The following is a 17758-nucleotide window of genomic DNA, read 5'->3' as shown; positions in this document are numbered from 1 at the left end:
TGATCAAATTTTAAATTTTCACGATCAACATGTGTGGGCTGACGAGAATCCGCACGCAATTGTGCAATGACGTCATCAACACAGATTTTCTGTGAACGTTTGGGCAGGCATTGTTGGTGATGTCTTGATTGGGCCCCATGTTCTTCCACCTACCTGTGCTGCTAGAGTATGTGCCTTTACAAGTACGACACAACATGTGGTTCATGCACGATGGAGCTCCTGCACATTTCAGTCGAAGTGTTCGTACGCTTCTCAACAACAGATTCGGTCACCGATGGATTGGTAGAGGCGGACCAATTCCATGGCCTCCACTCTCTCCTGACCTCAACCCTCTTGACTTTCATTTATGGGGACATTTGAAAGCTCTTGTCTACGCAACCCCGGTACCAAATGTAGAGACTCTTCGTGCTCGTATTGTGGACGGCTGTGATACAATACGCCATTCTCCAGGGCTGCATCAGCGCATCAGGGATTCCATGCGACGGAGGGTGGGTGCATGTATCCTCGCTAACGGAGGACATTTTGAACCTTTCCTGTAACAAAGTGTTTGAAGTCACGCTGGTACGTTCTGTTGATGTGTGTTTCCATTCCATGATTAATGTGATTTGAAAAGAAGTAATCAAATGAGCTCTAACATGGAAAGTAAGCGTTTCCGGACACATGTCCACATAACATATTTTCTTTCTTTGTGTGTGAGGAATGTTTCCTGAAAGTTTGGCCGTACCTTTTTGTAACACCCTGTATAAGTACTCTCATTTTTCGTATTTTTCAGCGATTTTACGTATTTTATGCAATTATGTAAGTTTTGTTCAATTGCTCATGATGTCACGTTGCACTGAAGTAGTGATGCTCTCAGCCAGTCACAATGCAGCATGTGCCCTAAATCATCCGAATTATTTATCATGGCTAAGCCATCGCTTCATCATTGCGCGCGTGCGTGTTTGTGTTTGTGTGTGTGTGTGTGTGTGTGTGCGTGTGCGTGTGTGTGTGTGTGCTGTCATAGTGTAAGTGGTAGAAAGAATGCAAAAACCACACCGTGATAAAGCCTTGCTAATCTATCTTTACATTATTAGATTGTGTGAAGTCATAGTCTGTGTGTGTGTTGTTGGAAATAATGACATCATGGTAAATTTATGATTTCATAGAAAAATTCTGATGTGTACTGATTTCCGACCAAAGATACTGTGTGTATAAAAGAATTAGGACAGCGCTACAAAGTATACATCTAGAGCTAACCAGTATCTTCAGCCACCCCGCAGCAATACGTAAGTCACTTGCAGGGTAAATAGGACACTTCGAACACCGTTGCTTGGAGTGTGGCCGTGAACACACAGCGCCAACCAAGCAGTGGTGGAGAAATGTGCGTTATTGTAGGTGTAATCCTCTCCTACGCGCCCGACGTAGTACTGGCGCAAAAGACACTGCTACTGTATCAAGCATTTAGCGAGGGGTCTTCCGCCCATGGTAATAAAATACCAGTAAACCGGTTGTAGCATGCAAGTGCCTACGTGGAAATCTGTGGCTGACTTTGCAGATAAGCGTCTGCTTCTCCCCCCTTTATCGATAGACAAATCAGAAACAAGCCCGCTCCCCAACCATCCTTGCTTTCAAAACTAGCGCACATGTGTTGGCGGCATTAGTCTGTTAGCCAGAGGGGCCCAAGGAGAATTAAAAGTCACATAACTTACACAACACGATATAAACTGTTGCATTAGTAGTGAGTGTATGACATTGTTAGATGGCATGCAAATAACTACGAAAAAATCGGAGTAGAAGTGTTTGCCTTCTTTGGCAATCATTGGTAAGGTCAGTCTGGGGTTGTCTTCACACATGGTCAGCAGTATGTAACACTAATGTCAAGCTCGATTGTACCTATTTTATGTACTTCTGATGTTTTCTATTACTGCTGTAGTATCTGTGTTATAATGTTCTTTAAATTTACACTTATAAGAAAATGATTGTTCATATTTTTGTGAAGTCAAGTTAACAACATCAATTTGTGAGTGTATTTTTGAAAATTGTTTTTCATAATACAAATATGATAGAGTATAGTATGTAATCCTTTCATGCATAGGGAATGTACGACTGTACGAAATGTATAAGCCTCCAGGGAATTCCCTCAGCAACGAAAAATCTTAGGCGGGAGTGCAAAAGGTGGTTTGTCGTGAAGAAGCACAAGTGGTTTTTGTAGCAAATATAGTCGGTGGCCAGCATCCAACCAGCTAACATTCTGAGTGCTTAATAAGGCAAGAATTGTAGAAAGACTAAATTAATTACGCATCGAATGTTGATTTTTATTGGCTATTAGATCATGGCATTTGTGGATTGGCTATGAATCGTAAAATTCCGACGCCAAGAAGATATTTTATACAGCTTCTAGCCATGATTACTTCTGAAAACTTTATGTTTTAGCCACAGAATATCGCCACAGTCACTATCTTCAGGACAAGTAAAGTTTAGTACTGTGTTTATTTTTATGGATCAGTAATTTTTTGAACGTTTAAATAGTGACTATTCCATTCCTAACTTCGTGTCAAGAACACTGATTTATTCCCAGTCACTTACCTGGATAGAGTCCTGTTCCTAGTGATGAAATACTCCATGAGTCTCCATTTCTAATGAGCTACAGAACCATTACTGTTCAAAAATATTTATTAAGTTTTGTGAAGTAATAATTTTCTCGAGTGTTTAGTTAATCTTTTGCATGAAATGTTGCTCCATGTGGTCAGTGAAGTGAATATTTCAGAAGAATGAGTGCAAAGAAAATGACTTTATTGCAGTGACTATTTTCGATTTTTATTAAAAGCTTTGCTGAATAATAGAAGCAATAGAATAGAACTGTGATTGTAAAAACCAAGTGCAGGCCATAACAGTTCAAAGGCCTACACATTTCTTAATTATTTTACAGATTTGCAATAGTGCTTTATTTATATATTTGTGTTTATGTGTGAGTTGTTACTGTGTCTTGTTCCGAGTGTTAGTCCAGAACCCAGTCAGTAGACAGAACAGTTTCCGGGTCCTCCACCTATCACTGAGCTGGTAGTTTAGTAAACTTTACAGTGGAAGTGCTTATAAAGGTTAGAAGTTATTCTAGAAAAATTTGTACAATCAATGTCATAACTGACAACAACTTATCACGGCCATAAGAGATTCAGGATCCCTTCACGTATCACATTCTCTGTAAAATACAAAGACATATGTTTCACTTGAAAACAAATAGTGTCCTTCCTTGTTAGTTCAGATAACATCTTGTTAACAATTTGAATGTTACCGTCTTTCAATCGTATGATATTAAAGCATCTTCATGTCAAATTTTCCTGTGCTTATCCGATATTAAATAGTATTTTATAATGATAATTATCTTTCACACTTTATAACGGATAGTGTACATTAATGGGAGCTAGTTTGTTGCCAATAAATTTTAAACTTTATCTCTGTTGCTTATGGCTTGCACTTTACCATTTGCTAGGGTGTGCTGTTGTTTTCGTGTAGAATTTACAAAAAAGGTTTATACACCAATTCGAGTTACACATGGATTTAGTTTACTTGATTAGCAGTATCTATACTTGGAATTACTTTCCGTAATTAGGCTGGCGACAGTTTTTTAATTGCATGACCAATTTTAATATCATTGGTTCTCTCTCCGCTACTGTAACTGCTTCTCCATTTCAAAGCTTAACCCTTATGGTCACGAATTTCTGTCCAATTTATTTCTATTAGCAAACGAACATAGTCAAACTTTAAATTTCGGTCGAAGGAGTAGCATTATTGGGGACTTGCTACTGTAGTGATCACCTATAGTGTTATAAATGGCGCACAGTGACGAAACTGCTGGATTCCTTCCCCATCCCCCACTCTATGCGGTGACCGTACTGGACATATCGGGAAAAATTTAGCGACAAATACATTTCAGTGCTCCCAGGCAAAATACACAACAGGCCATTAAAATTGCTACAACACGAAGATGACGTGCTACAGACGCGAAATTTAACCGACAGAAAGAAGATGCTGTGATATGCAAATGATTAGCTTTTCAGAGCACTCACACAAGGTTGGCGCCCGTGGTGACACCTACAACGTGCTGACATGAGGAAAGCTTCCAACCGATTTCTTATACACAAACAGCAATTGATCGGCGTTGCCTGGTGAAACGTTGTTGAGATGCCTCGTGTAGGGAGGAGAAATGCGTACCATCACGTTTCCGGCTTTGATAAAGGTCGGATTGTCGCCTATCGCGATTGCGATTTATCGTATCGCGACACTGCTGCTCGCGTTGGTCGAGATCCAATGACTGTTAGCAGAATATAGAATCGGTGGGTTCAGGAGGGTAATACGGAACGCCGTGCTGGATCCCAACGGCCTCGTATCACTAGCAGTCGTGATGACAAGCATCTTATCTGCATGGCTGTAACGGATCGTGCAGCCACGTCTCGATCCCTGAGTCCACAGATGGGGACGTTTGCAAGACAACAACCATCTGTACGAACAGTTCGACGACGTTTGCAGCAGCATGGACTATCATCTCGGAGACCGTGGCTGTGGTTACCCTTGACGCTGCATCACAAACAGGAGCGCCTGCGATGGTGTGCTCAACGACGAATCTGGGTGCATGAATGGCAAAACGTCATTTTTTCGGATGTATCCAAGTTCTCTTTACAGCATCATGATGGTCGCATCCGTGTTTAGCGACATCGCGGTGAACGCACACTGGAAGCGTGTATACGTCATCGCCATACTGGCGTATCACCCGGCGTGATGGTATGGGGTGCCATTGGTTACCCGTCTCGGTCACCTCTTGTTCGCATTGACGACACTTTCAACAGTGGACGTTACATTTCAGATGTGTTACGACCCGTGGCTCTACCCTTCATTCGATCCCTGCGGAACCCTACATTTCAACAGGATAATGCACGACCGCATGTTGCAGGTCCTGTACGGGCCTTTCTGGCTGCAAAAAAAATGTTCGACTGCTGCCCTGGGCAGCACATTCTCCACATCTCTCACCAACTGAAAACGTCTGGTCAATGGTGGTCGAGCAAGTGGCTCGTCACAATACGCCAGTCACTACTGTTGATGAACTGTGGTATCGTGTTGAAGCTGCATGGGCAACTGTACCTGTACACGCCATCCAAGCTCTGTTTGACTCAATGGCCAGGCGTATCAAGGCCGTTATTACGGCCAGAGGTGGTTCTTCTGGGTACTGATTTCTTAGGATCTATGCAGCCAAATTGCGTGAAAATGTAATCAGATGTCAGTTCTAGTTTAATATATTGGTCCAATGAATACCTCTTTATCATCTGCATTTCTTCTTGGTGTAGCAATTTTAATAGCCATTAGTGTAAACATACATGTAACATCATGTAAACGCTTGCAATATTAGTGTCCGATGTCACTAGAAGGAGGTCACGCCGGCCGTTGTGGCCGAGCGGTTCTAGGCGCTTCAGTCTGGAACCGCTCGAGCGCTACGGTCGCAGGTTCGAATCCTGCTCGGGCATGGATGTTTGTGATGTCCTTAGGTTAGTTAGGTTTAAGTAGTTCTAAGTCTAGGGGACTGATGACCTCAGATGTTAAGTCCCATAGTGCTCAGAGACATTTTTGAACAGAGGTCACGACGTCTAATCCGGTATGCGAGAAAATGCGGCTGCAGTAGGTGCAGCGTCCACTACCAGTCTGTAGATAAGCTCAGATGAATAACAGTTCCATCGATTCTTACTCAACATACCGAAGACCTGTCCGTAAAAACAAAAGGTACCGACCAATCACGTAAAAGGAACTGGGCGACGCACATCTCTGCTTGAGTTATGGCCAACGCCGCCACTGGCACAGCTGCTGCAGCAGACGACCCCTGTGCGTGGAGAGACATCCACATGTCTGCCCAACACTACACCAGCCGGCCGCCTCCGACTCCATGCCGCCTGCTTCTGCCTCCGGCGCTTCGATGTCGGTGCCCACCGCCTCCGCGTTGCGAGCTTCCAGCCAGCCTTGGAAATAATGGCTGGGCCGCGACAGCTCAGCAGCTGTGCAACGGCACTCCTTGTGTAAATGAAACGGCTAGCCCCAGAGAAGGACCGCCACGGCCTTAACTTGCAGATACTGGTTGACAGTAACACCAGACGAGTGTAACTCCTATGTTTGCGTGGTAGAGTAATGGTGGTGTACGCGTACGTGGAGAACTTGTTCACGCAGCAATCGCCGACGTAGTGTATCTGAGGCGGAATAAGGGGAACCAGCCCGCATTCGCCGAGGCAGATGGAAAACCGCCTAAAAACCATCCACAGACTGGCCGGCTCACCGGTTCAAAAATGGTTCAAATGGCTCTGAGCACTATGGGACTTAACATCTGTGGTCATCAGTCCCCTAGAACTTAGAACTACTTAAACCTAACTAACCTAAGGACAGCACACAACACCCAGCCATCACGAGGCAGAGAAAATCCCTGACCCCGCCGGGAATCGAACCCGGGAACCCGGGCGTAGGAAGCGAGAACGCTACCGCACGACCACGAGATGCGGGCGGGCTCACCGGACCTCGACACAAGTCCGCTGGGCGGATTTCCACTACGATACTTCGGAAATGTAAATGCGTTATCAAAGCAAATAAAGTGCTACGATATTGTCCGACTACTACTGGATTTTATAAATAATTGTTGTGAGGCAAAATATCCCAAGAAATCAGGAGGGGAAATAGTTTCAGGTTTATTTCTACAGTTGCTCATATTATTGATTCCTTTGCGTACTGACACAAATATCTTTACTATTTACATTTGGGCCTCTTGTTGAGACAACACGACAACATGCATTTTTATTAATAGATGTGATACATTGTGATACATAGGCTGACGTAACCATTTGTAGGAATTTTTAACACGAAGTCCGCAGCTCGTGGTCTTGCGGTAGCGTTCTTGCTTCCTGCGCACGGGGTCCCGGGTTCGATTCCCGGCGGGGTCAGAGATTTTCTCTACCTTGTGATGAATGGGTGTTGTGTGTTCATCATCATCATCATTGACGTGCAAGTCGCCGAAGTGGCGTCAACTAAAAAGGACTTGCGATACGGCGGCCGAACTTCCCCGCAAGGGGCCTCCCGGCCAACAATGCCATACGATCATTTCATTTTTTAACACGAAAACTTACGGAGAAACAGGAATTCTGATATTGGATCTTTCAGAGCAAAGCTCATTTCGCTGTCGCTTGCGCCTTTGTCCCGCATGTTGCGCGAGATTGGCGTGGTTAAATCGGATTTGGCACGTTAATTTGAAGGGATGGCCGGATGTCCTTACTGCCGCCACCCCGTAACCCCCCCCCCCCGGGACGGAATCAGAGTACCCCATCCGTCTGCGTCTAGTGTAAATCATGGAAAAGTGTGGATGTGTTTCAAATGTCTGTGGGTCGTGTAACTGAGGCGGGAAACCGCCTAAAAACCACATCTAGGCTGGCCGGCACACCGGCACTCGTCGTTAATTCGGCGGGCGGATTCGATCCGGGGCCGGCGCGCCTACCCGAGTCCAGGAAGCAGCGCATTAGCGCTCTCGGCTAACCTGGCGGGTCAGAGCAAAGCTCATATGTTCTGACAAAAAAAGGTTCGTTTTTCAACAGGTGGTATTAACAGTAATAGAAGACGAACAATTAAAGATGAAAGGACTCATTTGTACAGGCATTTCTTAGACCCTAAATATGAAACATTGGAGAAAAAGTTAAAAAAAGCTATGGACAAAATTTAGAGTTTTTCAGAAAGAGAAGTCGACTAGTGAGTGACAATTTAGGAAGATACCAGTACTAAAAATACATATTGACACCGCAGATGCGTCTTAATTTAATTCAGAATGACGAACAATTACTTTAATCCGTTATAGAATCTTGTTAGCCTTGTTAGGAAACATAATATGAATTATCGTGGACCGGAAGCCCCAAAAGAACTAGTGTACCAGAACATATTTTTATCGATTCGGTTAAAAATTAAATGTACAGAAATATGTGATACCAAAAGCAGGGTATATCAAAAAACGCTGACAACGCTAGGTAAGTTGTGCGGTGCGGCAAACTGGTCACTTTTCAAGAGAAACGCTTGTTCGGAAATGTTTAGTCGCAGAGTCTGGGAACGATGATATCAGAGTGTCTTCAAATTGTGTTTGGCAGCCTAATTAGAGGTCATACGGAGGCTTATCGGCAATCGTGCATCCTACGCGCAGCAATCTCGGATGGAACAGGAAAAGGACAGCGTAGGTGTTGAAGCATAAGATCATGGACGGCATTGAAATCTGCTGCTTCATTTGCATTATAAAACGCAGAAATGTCCTCTGTTGTATTCAGATGTTCCACCTTTGATGACCGATACGTGCTCCCTTACAATCTTCTTAACGCAGGGAACACCGTGCACCTTGCTCCGCTATTTATATCACGGTCGGCGACGTTCTGGCGTATCTTGTCCGACAGTAACGCATTGCGCTAAACAATATGTTTAAACGTAACTGTTGGTGCCGCAGTTAATAAGACACTTTTGCCTGCAGTAGAAATCCTCTTCCACTGTAACCTATGCTCAGGAGACAGGAGTAAGGAGTAAGGAAAAATTTCAGATTTGAAATTCTTATCTGAGTATTATGAAGTTATCTTTCCTAACTAGCCACATTCTCTTTTAATGTTACCATAATTTCTACTTGGTTGTGTTTATTTTTTAAAATTTAGTAAATTTCCCGGGTTTCGTATTTGACCATAGGTTTTTGTGACTGCCACAGAGGAGTAATACGAAACAACGGAAGCATACGTCAAACGGATCAAAGTCGCTGCTCATCTTTTGTACGTTTGTGGTACATAAGCAGATATAACAAATGTTGTTCTGATACAATGCCCTTCTCTAGTTTTTCCGAGAAACAGAAGCCCAAACTAATGCGAACATGTTGAATATTATACAAGAGCGCCAAACGGTTGACTAAATGTCTGCCCTCACAGCGTTAGAGGCGCGTATGACCCTAGCTGTTTTTGCGCCCTAAAAGAAAACTGCGTTAGAGTTCCGTCATTTTTCCCCCTAAAATTCCACCAAAAACTTGTATCTGTAAAACGTACCATGTTTCTTCGGAAAGGAACAACAGTTATTATTATTATTATTATTATTATTATTATTAGCGAGGTACGTTGGGAGTTCAGGAAGTAGGTTACATTTAAAAGAGATTTTTCACCAGTCCGCTAAGTTTCTTCGTATTACTTTTAGACTCATAGATACATTTACACATTTTAGTTATTATGCAAGTGAGATGAAAGTTACTTCTGTAAGTTACTTCTGTCTTTATTGTGTTATATTATCCAGATCTGTGACAATTATAATTGAGTTATCCTTTGTAATACTGAAACAAATGTACCTACTCGAAATTCATTAATTTAAAAAAAAATTAGTTTTGTATTAGAACAAATTTATAACGTTAGCCAAATGATGTTCTTTTACATAAAACCAAACATCAATATCAGACCCCACCGTACAACGCCATATAGATTATCTTTGTTCAAATTCTCTTCTACAGAGGAGCTGTAGCGTTAATAAATGTTAAATTTAGAAATAACTACACGGAAATATAATCGTGCTATTTCTCCATAGTTTCAAACACAGAAATATTCTTGAGGCGTCTAGCAGAGCAATTTTTAGTTCTACAATAGATTACATTTTTAGATATAATTCTTTAAGCTGTCCTTGATGGACTGGATAATCATTTTTGACCAATTAGATGGTACATAATACGTGCTGCATCTGTTCCAACCAGACTGGTTGGCTACATGTATTAAGTACGTTCAACGTAGATGATTTGTCGCCTGTCAGTTGAGACCTCTTGGATACGACGGGCAGCAATAATTTATTTTCGAAGCTGTTTTTCACAAATTTTTAGGAGTGTGCTGCGATGGTCAGAGTTTTTTCTCAGATGCTTATGTGTAATTCAGTGTCAAACGAGCGAAGCAAGTTGCGCTAATGAGAAGTTTGTCAGCAGAATATTACGCAGAAATTACTTTGTGTATGGACGACTGAAAATTTCCAATGGGAAAGCTTTTCATAAAGTTATTTGAATTACGCGGACACGAAACGTAGAGGGTGCTTATATTAAATACTCAATTTGACACAAAGGCTTCCTTGCACTTACCAAATTTCTGGTATCGATAAATTTCGTCAGTGCTGTTCAGCAGGTAGATGCTGGAAAATCTCAGCCGGAATCGTACGGTCTCGTTTCTATCGAGACTCACTTTTCATTTGTGGCTCTTTCTGACAGTGTAAATAACGACTAGAAAAAATCTAATTCCCAGTTCTTCAACCAATTGTGTCTCACATGTTTTCTCGTAACGGTCGTAGTCGCTCATTCATTTTGATACGCACAGTATCCGTTTTCGAACTGTACTTCGACGGTAGGGAGCACGTTAATGGTCAGAATGTCGTTGAGACACCCTGAAATGCGTGTGACTGCATTTGTCGAAAATTCATCCTCCAGTAATGGTTTGCCACCAACAATGAAGGGTGAATCTTTGGCAGTCAATCTTTGATCATGGAACGAGAGGAGTTGGACACTGTCAGAAGAGAGTACATGTTCCGAGTCTCGTGCAGACACAGTTAGCCGGCCGCGGTGGTCTCGCGGTTCTAGGCGCGCAGTCCGGAACCGTGCGACTGCTACGGTCGCAGGTTCGAATCCTGCCTCGGGCATGGATGTGTGTGATGTACTTAGGTTAGTTAGGTTTAAGTAGTTCTAAGTTCTAGGGGACTGATAACCACAGCAGTTGAGTCCCATAGTGCTCAGAGCCATTTGAACCAAGCCAGACACAGTTCCTCTGCGATACGGGTAACAGCTGCGTCACAGGGTGCGAGTGAAATGACTCGCCAACTGCAAACGTACTTGTGAACAAAGCGTCAAATTGCCCACAGGTTCACTATGAAATTTAGGCGCTATATGAACCAAATGCACTGTCTCGTCCGACCACTGAAATTGTGCCAGTAATTTGGCTGATCGCGAAGAAAAGCTCTCGACATCAACTACAGATGACAATGTCAAGGCAATCGAGAAACTGAATCGCAGCGATCTGCAGAGTTTGCAACGATGAGTTCACACTGTTGTTCTCGATTGGCCCCGTGACAAAGGAGCGGATTTCTATCGTCGAGGAATCTAACGACTGCCGCGCGGCATTAGCCGAGCGGTCTTGGGCGCTGCAGTCGTGGACTGTGCGTGTGGTCCCGGCGGAGGTTCGAGTCCTCCCTCGGGCATGGGTGTGTGTGTTTGTCCTTAGGATAATTTAGGTTAAGTAGTGTGTAAGCTTAGGGACTGATGACCTTAGCAGTTAAGTCCCATTAGATTTCACACACATTTGAACATTTTTTTGAATGTAACGACTGGTAGAACGTTCCGACCGTTGTTTCAGAGCCTTGGTGACTACGTTGTAAAATAGTGTCATTATCTGCGGCACTTCGATGTGTAGTGCAGCATTCATTAAAAGTTACTCAGACTGTTCTAATAATGTGTACCTTACTTATTGAGGTCACCTCGTATTATCGATGTATAATAAGGATTTGCAAGAAAAATTTCACTCTCAAAGAACCATTGCAATGAAACAGAAGGTACTCTGTGACTAAATGCATACAAGCAATAACTCTCTGATCGTGTTAGCCACTAAAATAATAACAAACAGGGATCCAAAACACAACCAGAATAAATAATTAATGGATCTTCCTTTTCTTCCCCCTTCTCTCTCTCTCTCTCTCTCTCTCTCTCTCTCTCTCTCTCTCACACACACACACACACACACACACACACACACACACAGCTGGCAACACTACTCACCGAAAACACACACATGTTGAACACAAAATGTAAAGTGAAAGTTATGTATGCGATGTGTTTAATCAAATGTGGGTGAAAGACCGCCGGAAATCGGCCAACTGGAGCATGGAGAACTAATGAACACATCTGCAGGACCACACACAGGGGCTAACAGTGCTGGGAAACGATAATTTCACATCACGAAATTTGTTCTACAAAAGTTGATTCCAGCTTAAAAAACAAGAGAAAAAGACGACAAAATGTAACATTATAACTACCACATAATACGTTTACTATATGTGTAAAAAGGGACATGTATTACAGGCCACTGAAGGCGCTTCACAAATAAAAGAAGCGAAACGCGTATGTCAATAAACAAACAGCCTTCAGTTAGTTGCATAGACGGAACATACCTCCACGAAATTTGAAGCAACTAAGGAACGACGGAAAACAGAAAAAAATGACGTATAATAAGGAATCGTGATGAAATGAACATTTACATATAGATACATTCATGCGAGTATCACAGGCACATCGTGCCAGTCATTACCTACTTTCAATAACGTACACTGTTTTTTGCGATACGCGCTAAGTGTTTCGATAAATATTGGGTGTTTATAATTAAAGTGCAGCTATTCACAGAGGTCTACTGTGGGCTGTAATTATCGCATGTCACGAAACTTGGTAGGTATGGTAATGCGTTAACGCGGAGCCGTTTTACGCAGGAAATGAAATTAGTTCTAGTTTTGGCCACAAGGTGCAAATCTTGCGCTATGAATGCAAAGACGACGAATAGAAATGTTCCCAAATGTAATGGATTAGGATCGGGACGTGGGCAGAAAAGGTTTAACAAGTGAGAAAGGCATAATGTTGATTTTGTTATTGACTGCCACTTACACAGTTTGCTCGATATTAGCACTGGAGACGTCAACGAGGTGCTGTACAGCGCCAGATTTGCACTTGGTGGCCAAAAGTGTAACTAATGTTTTTCCAGCATAAACCGGTTCAGTATTAACGCATTAGCGTATCTACATAGTTTCGCTGCCATACGATAATTACAGTCCACACTGGACCTCCGTGAGTAGCTGCACCTTAATTATAACCGCAAAATGTTCATTTCAGTAGGATTCCTTGTTATAGTTCGATTAGATATCACCACGAGTGAACCACAATGAGTATCATTATTATTGTTTCTTTCCGTAGCAACGTGATTTGTTGCAACGATACAAGTGTTCGGTGGAATGATTAAAACAAGAAGAGTGGATACTCGAACCGACTACGTGCAGGCTTCTATTCTGCTGCCTTTTTAGCTGTCTGCGCTAACACTGCTGCTCGACAGCTGGCGCTTTGTGTGATATTGAACAGGCTCGTCAGAACTTGCATCTCCACTACTCGAAAACTCTCGAGAAGCGCTTCGTACTAGAGCAGCAGTAGTCACAGCTGACTATGCCCTATAATCGTGCGAAAGATGAGAAAATTCGGTGAACCGCTGGGCGTATGTTTTCCTTGTTGGGACATTTAATGCAATAATTGTTTTCATCTAAGGAAAGAGTTATTGAAAATTTTAGACGCTACTCAGTGATAATGGGATAGACTAGTCGCAGTTGCTTTTAGGACAAGCGTTATTCCTAGACTGCGGGCGGATGCTAGTAAGCTGCATCATATAGTTTTCAGTAAATATGTAATGTTTTGTCTGCTCTCTAATTACAAGCGTTTCGTATATTTATTGGTCTAACCAAGCAATATCATTTGAAAATATTGCGCCAACTATCGTGTCTCCTTAAACCTGTGTAAGTTTTAGATTTTTGGCGCTTCATGCGACACAAATTGAATTAGCCGGCCGCGGTGGTCTAGCGGTTCTGGCGCTGCAGTCCGGAACCGCGGGACTGCTACGGTCGCAGGTTCGAATCCTGCCTCGGGCATGGGTGTGTGTGATGTCCTTAGGTTAGTTAGGTTTAAGTAGTTCTAAGTTCTAGGGGACTTATGACCTAAGATGTTGAGTCCCATAGTGCTCAGAGCCATTTGAACCACAAATTGAATTTTACAGTCAGTTCCACAAGAAAGTGTACGCCACAGTTTTAAATGTAACGGCCGCAGCGACATCTATGGTAGTGGTCTCGAATCTGTAATCAATGCGCTTTTGCACAGTGTATAGATAAACAGTGCGAGAGTTGAATGTTTTGTTTTGTCGGTTGCATTTTAAAAGGAGTGCAAAATACATGAAGCGTCACGAGGCAGTGTTCCCAGTAAATCATCTTATTGGGCCTGGTCTCCTTTAAAAGCGTGGTGTACGAAGCGTGAAAGGTTACCTCAACCGACTGTCAAACACCCGGTAAAAGTGCATGTTTGGGGATGTTTCTCTAAACGCGGTTTTGGCTATTTGCCCTCAGTTATAACCAATGTAAACGCTGAAAAAATGTGCAGTACTTATTAAAAATGCATTCTGAGGTCCGTTAAGAAGCTATTTGGTTCGAATGAGGCAAACTGGATGCTTCAAGAGGATAATAACCCGAAACATCGCAGCCGTCTCTGTACAGCGTGGAAACAAGACAATGGGGTGTCCACGATGGGCTGGCCTGCAATCTCTCCGGATGCAAATCCTATCGAAATGTTTGGTCGTACTTTTAGATGAAGCTTAAAGGAAAGCCAATAAATACTTTGCAGCAGCAGTCATATAAAATCAGGACGGTATGGAGATCGTTACAGAGAGAACATGCAGAAAATCTCGTGAAAAGCATGCCGAAAAGGTGCCAAGCTATAATCGATGATGGCGGCTATTGGATTAACTTATTCGGTAATTGTGCAATTAGTAACAATATGTATTTTCATGTAAACATACGTTTATAGCAGTGTCTTATTTCATACAGATAACGGCGTACACTTTCTCGTGGAACTCACTGTATAATAAAGGTTAATGTAGTTCACCATCCAGAATTGCGGAATTAGCTCGATAATTTTAAACGTTACCTTGCACAGAAAAAATTTCTCCAGAACATTACTTCAAATCTTTCTTTTATGATGTTTTTATCTTGAGAACTGGGGAAAACTCTTGGTTGGTCAGGAAAGATATTAAGGAAACTTTCTGTATTCGCCTACCGCCGGTCTTTGATGATTAACATTATGCAGCCCTGAAATTCTGAAGCCTACGAAGCGTGAAGAGTGTGCGTGTGCGTGTGCGCGCGTGCATCATGGAAGAATTTGAGGGAGTTTTAGGAATGTTACTTCTCAGCAACAGTTATTAGCTAGGTAGTTAACAACTATGTTTGAATGCGCATGTATTAAAACGCCAGTAACGATGAGACTGAAGTCAAGTTGAGTGCTTGTCACGTACAGATTTCTGCAAATCATGCAGAGTCGCTGGTTTCTTATCTGTGTTCTGCTGCGAAAACAACTGAAGATAACCGTTCTTTGGCAACTGCTTGCATATCTGTAAATCTTATCCATCATCTGGCTTCAGTAATATTTCTTTGCAAATGCACCCCGTATTCTACTAATAAATACTATTAATATTAATCTCACGATTTTTTAAAACATTAATTATAATATTTTATTTCTGTTAACCAGAAAACAGTCTCTCAAACTACCACGTAAAATAAATGCATAAATCATTAAGAAAAGGGCGAACACCAAGTTGTACCAATGCAGCCAATTTCTTGGATAGAAAGAAAGCTATAAATTCGAAAATGTTTTCTACTGTTTCTGCTGTCCTCTGAAGAACGAAAAAGCTTCGGTGAAAGCCTTGTGCGATGATGACAGTCACTGAGGTCAGAGCTTTCTATAAAATCGCTCACGTCTCTGTTTCTGGACGAGGAATAATAGATTCCAAGTTTAATACGGAACTCAGATTTTTTGGGTCCATAATGAAGCAATGTTTCCGTTCGTTGAGCCTGGTAATTGAGGAGAATGGCTGTGGTTAATAATACCGTCAGACTTACCTAAGCTGTGACTAATTTAGATTACGTCTTACTATGACATTAATCCGAAACCTTCGCTCTGTGTGGGTCCTGGCATATACATTGATTCTGTAGGTTTCAAATTAGGAGGGCACTATGAAAGGTGGACCCTATATTCCGAAAAGGCTCCGGACACTCTTTGCTGTTCTTTCGAATGATGCCAGATGTGTAACTAATGGTGTACGATGGTCTTTCGCTACTATTATAGTGTTTAGTCTGCGGGAGAGGCTTTCTACGAAGTTCTAATGCACTTTTGACGTAAATAATTTTCTTCCCGTCAGAGTCCTGATAAAGAGCTGTTGCTGTGTTGTCGACAGATTGATAAGAGTTGTAACCACTGTTGTAGTTCATGCCAAAGTTGTCCGATGACATTCATAAGGAACGAAGATTAGTGTTCAATATCTCATTGACGATTATGTCATTACGGACCGGTTGCAAGTTCGGCTTTGGTAAAAAAGTTTGAAGAAGGAAACTGGCCGTGTCTTTTTCAACAGAATCACCCGGTATTTGCCTTTACCGATGTAGGGAAACCACAGAAAAATTAAATTGTGTTGATAGTAAGAAGATTTGAGCTCCAGTCCTCCTGAATGCGACTTCTCTTTCTTAACAAAAAAATGGTTCAAATGGCTCTGAGCACTATGGGACTTAACATCTATGGTCATCAGTCCCCTAGAACTTAGAACTACTTAAACCTAACTAACCTAAGGACATCACACAACACCCAGTCTTTCTTAACATATTCGACACTTCTCTCGGTAAAGGCATTATCATCATTGTGATTTTTGAGCCGGCCAGCCACGCATATTCGCCTGACTTGTATCTTCTTTGCTTGTCGATTAGCGGTCCAATCAGACCAGTGAAGACGACTCAAAAACAGTCACACCACCTACACTGTCGCCACCGCACCCTTAGGAAAGGACTTGTCCACGTTCACCCACACCTATTGAGCACCAGAACGGTACTTTTCATTCAATGAAATATTTTTCTGATGTTCAACAGACTATTGATGTGTTCCAAAATGAATCTTTCACTCTTCACAGGGGTATGCGCTTGTTTTGAATCTTCCTACAAGGTTAAAACTGTGTGCCGAACCACGGCTTGAACTCGGAACCTTTCCATTTCCGGGCCGCGCTCATATCGATTGAGCTAGCCACGCACTATGCCTGTGCCTTGATGTCTGTCAGGAATAGCATTACTCGAGAAAGGCAGGGTTCCGGCTTTATCTCCCGGTCCTGGCAGACAGTTTTAATTTTTCAGGAAGTTTAAATTATGCGTTATTTGCACCACTACGAGCAACTTCACGCATTAGTTATTGCGGCTAGTGACTTCTAAGGAACAGAAGGTCCATGAATGCCGGCTCATACTGCCTCTAGACGAAACGTTCTCATCGACCTCTGAGCCTGAAGCGTAACGTAAGTCCTTTGCAATAGCAAGCGTGTTTGACAATTAGTTCTCGCAGCACGCCTCAGCTTTAGTTTTTCGCTATCAAGCACTTCGTTAGTGCTATCAGAGCGATTACTCATTTTACACTTCTCAGTCACGTCGGCAAAAGGAAAGCTGGGTACAGTTAACTTCTGTCAAACGTTTCGGACCGGAGTGACTCTAATTGTGAGACACACAATGTTAGCCCGTTAAAAGGTTCCAACGAAGAAATTGGAGTGACTTCTAATAGAAAACACTGCTATGACGTCCACGCATTGTACTTTCACTTACGTACCCTCCGAAGCATAGCTGACGACACATCCAGCGGATTCAGAGGCAACTTTCGGCCGCATAGTGTAAGTGCACCGACTCTAAATAAAATTATGAAACGTAAAGCTAACACTTTAAGAATCATGAAAGAAGGTTGTATACATGGAAAAACCCTGGAGCTACTAAAAGGTATCAGATAGATTATATAATGGTAAGACAGAGATTTAGGAACCAGGTTTTAAATTGTAAGACATTTCCAGGGGCAGATGTGGACTCTGACCACAATCTATTGGTTATGAACTGTAGATTAAAACTGAAGAAACTGCAAAAAGGTGGG

At 42.5% G+C, this 17758-nt stretch overlaps 1 protein-coding gene across 1 annotated transcript in view; it reads left to right on the top strand.

Moving 5' to 3' along the window:
- LOC126249690 (kelch-like ECH-associated protein 1B) overlaps positions 1–17758 on the top strand; it is a 461976-nt gene that overhangs the window by 175140 nt on the left and 269078 nt on the right. The gene's annotated exons all lie outside the window — the stretch shown is intronic.

The sequence above is a fragment of the Schistocerca nitens genome, chromosome 3 (genome assembly GCF_023898315.1).
Source record: "Schistocerca nitens isolate TAMUIC-IGC-003100 chromosome 3, iqSchNite1.1, whole genome shotgun sequence".
Classification (NCBI taxonomy): Eukaryota; Metazoa; Arthropoda; class Insecta; order Orthoptera; family Acrididae; genus Schistocerca; species Schistocerca nitens.
Note: the sequence above shows the minus strand (reverse complement) of the source record. Positions and strands in the feature narration are given on the sequence as shown.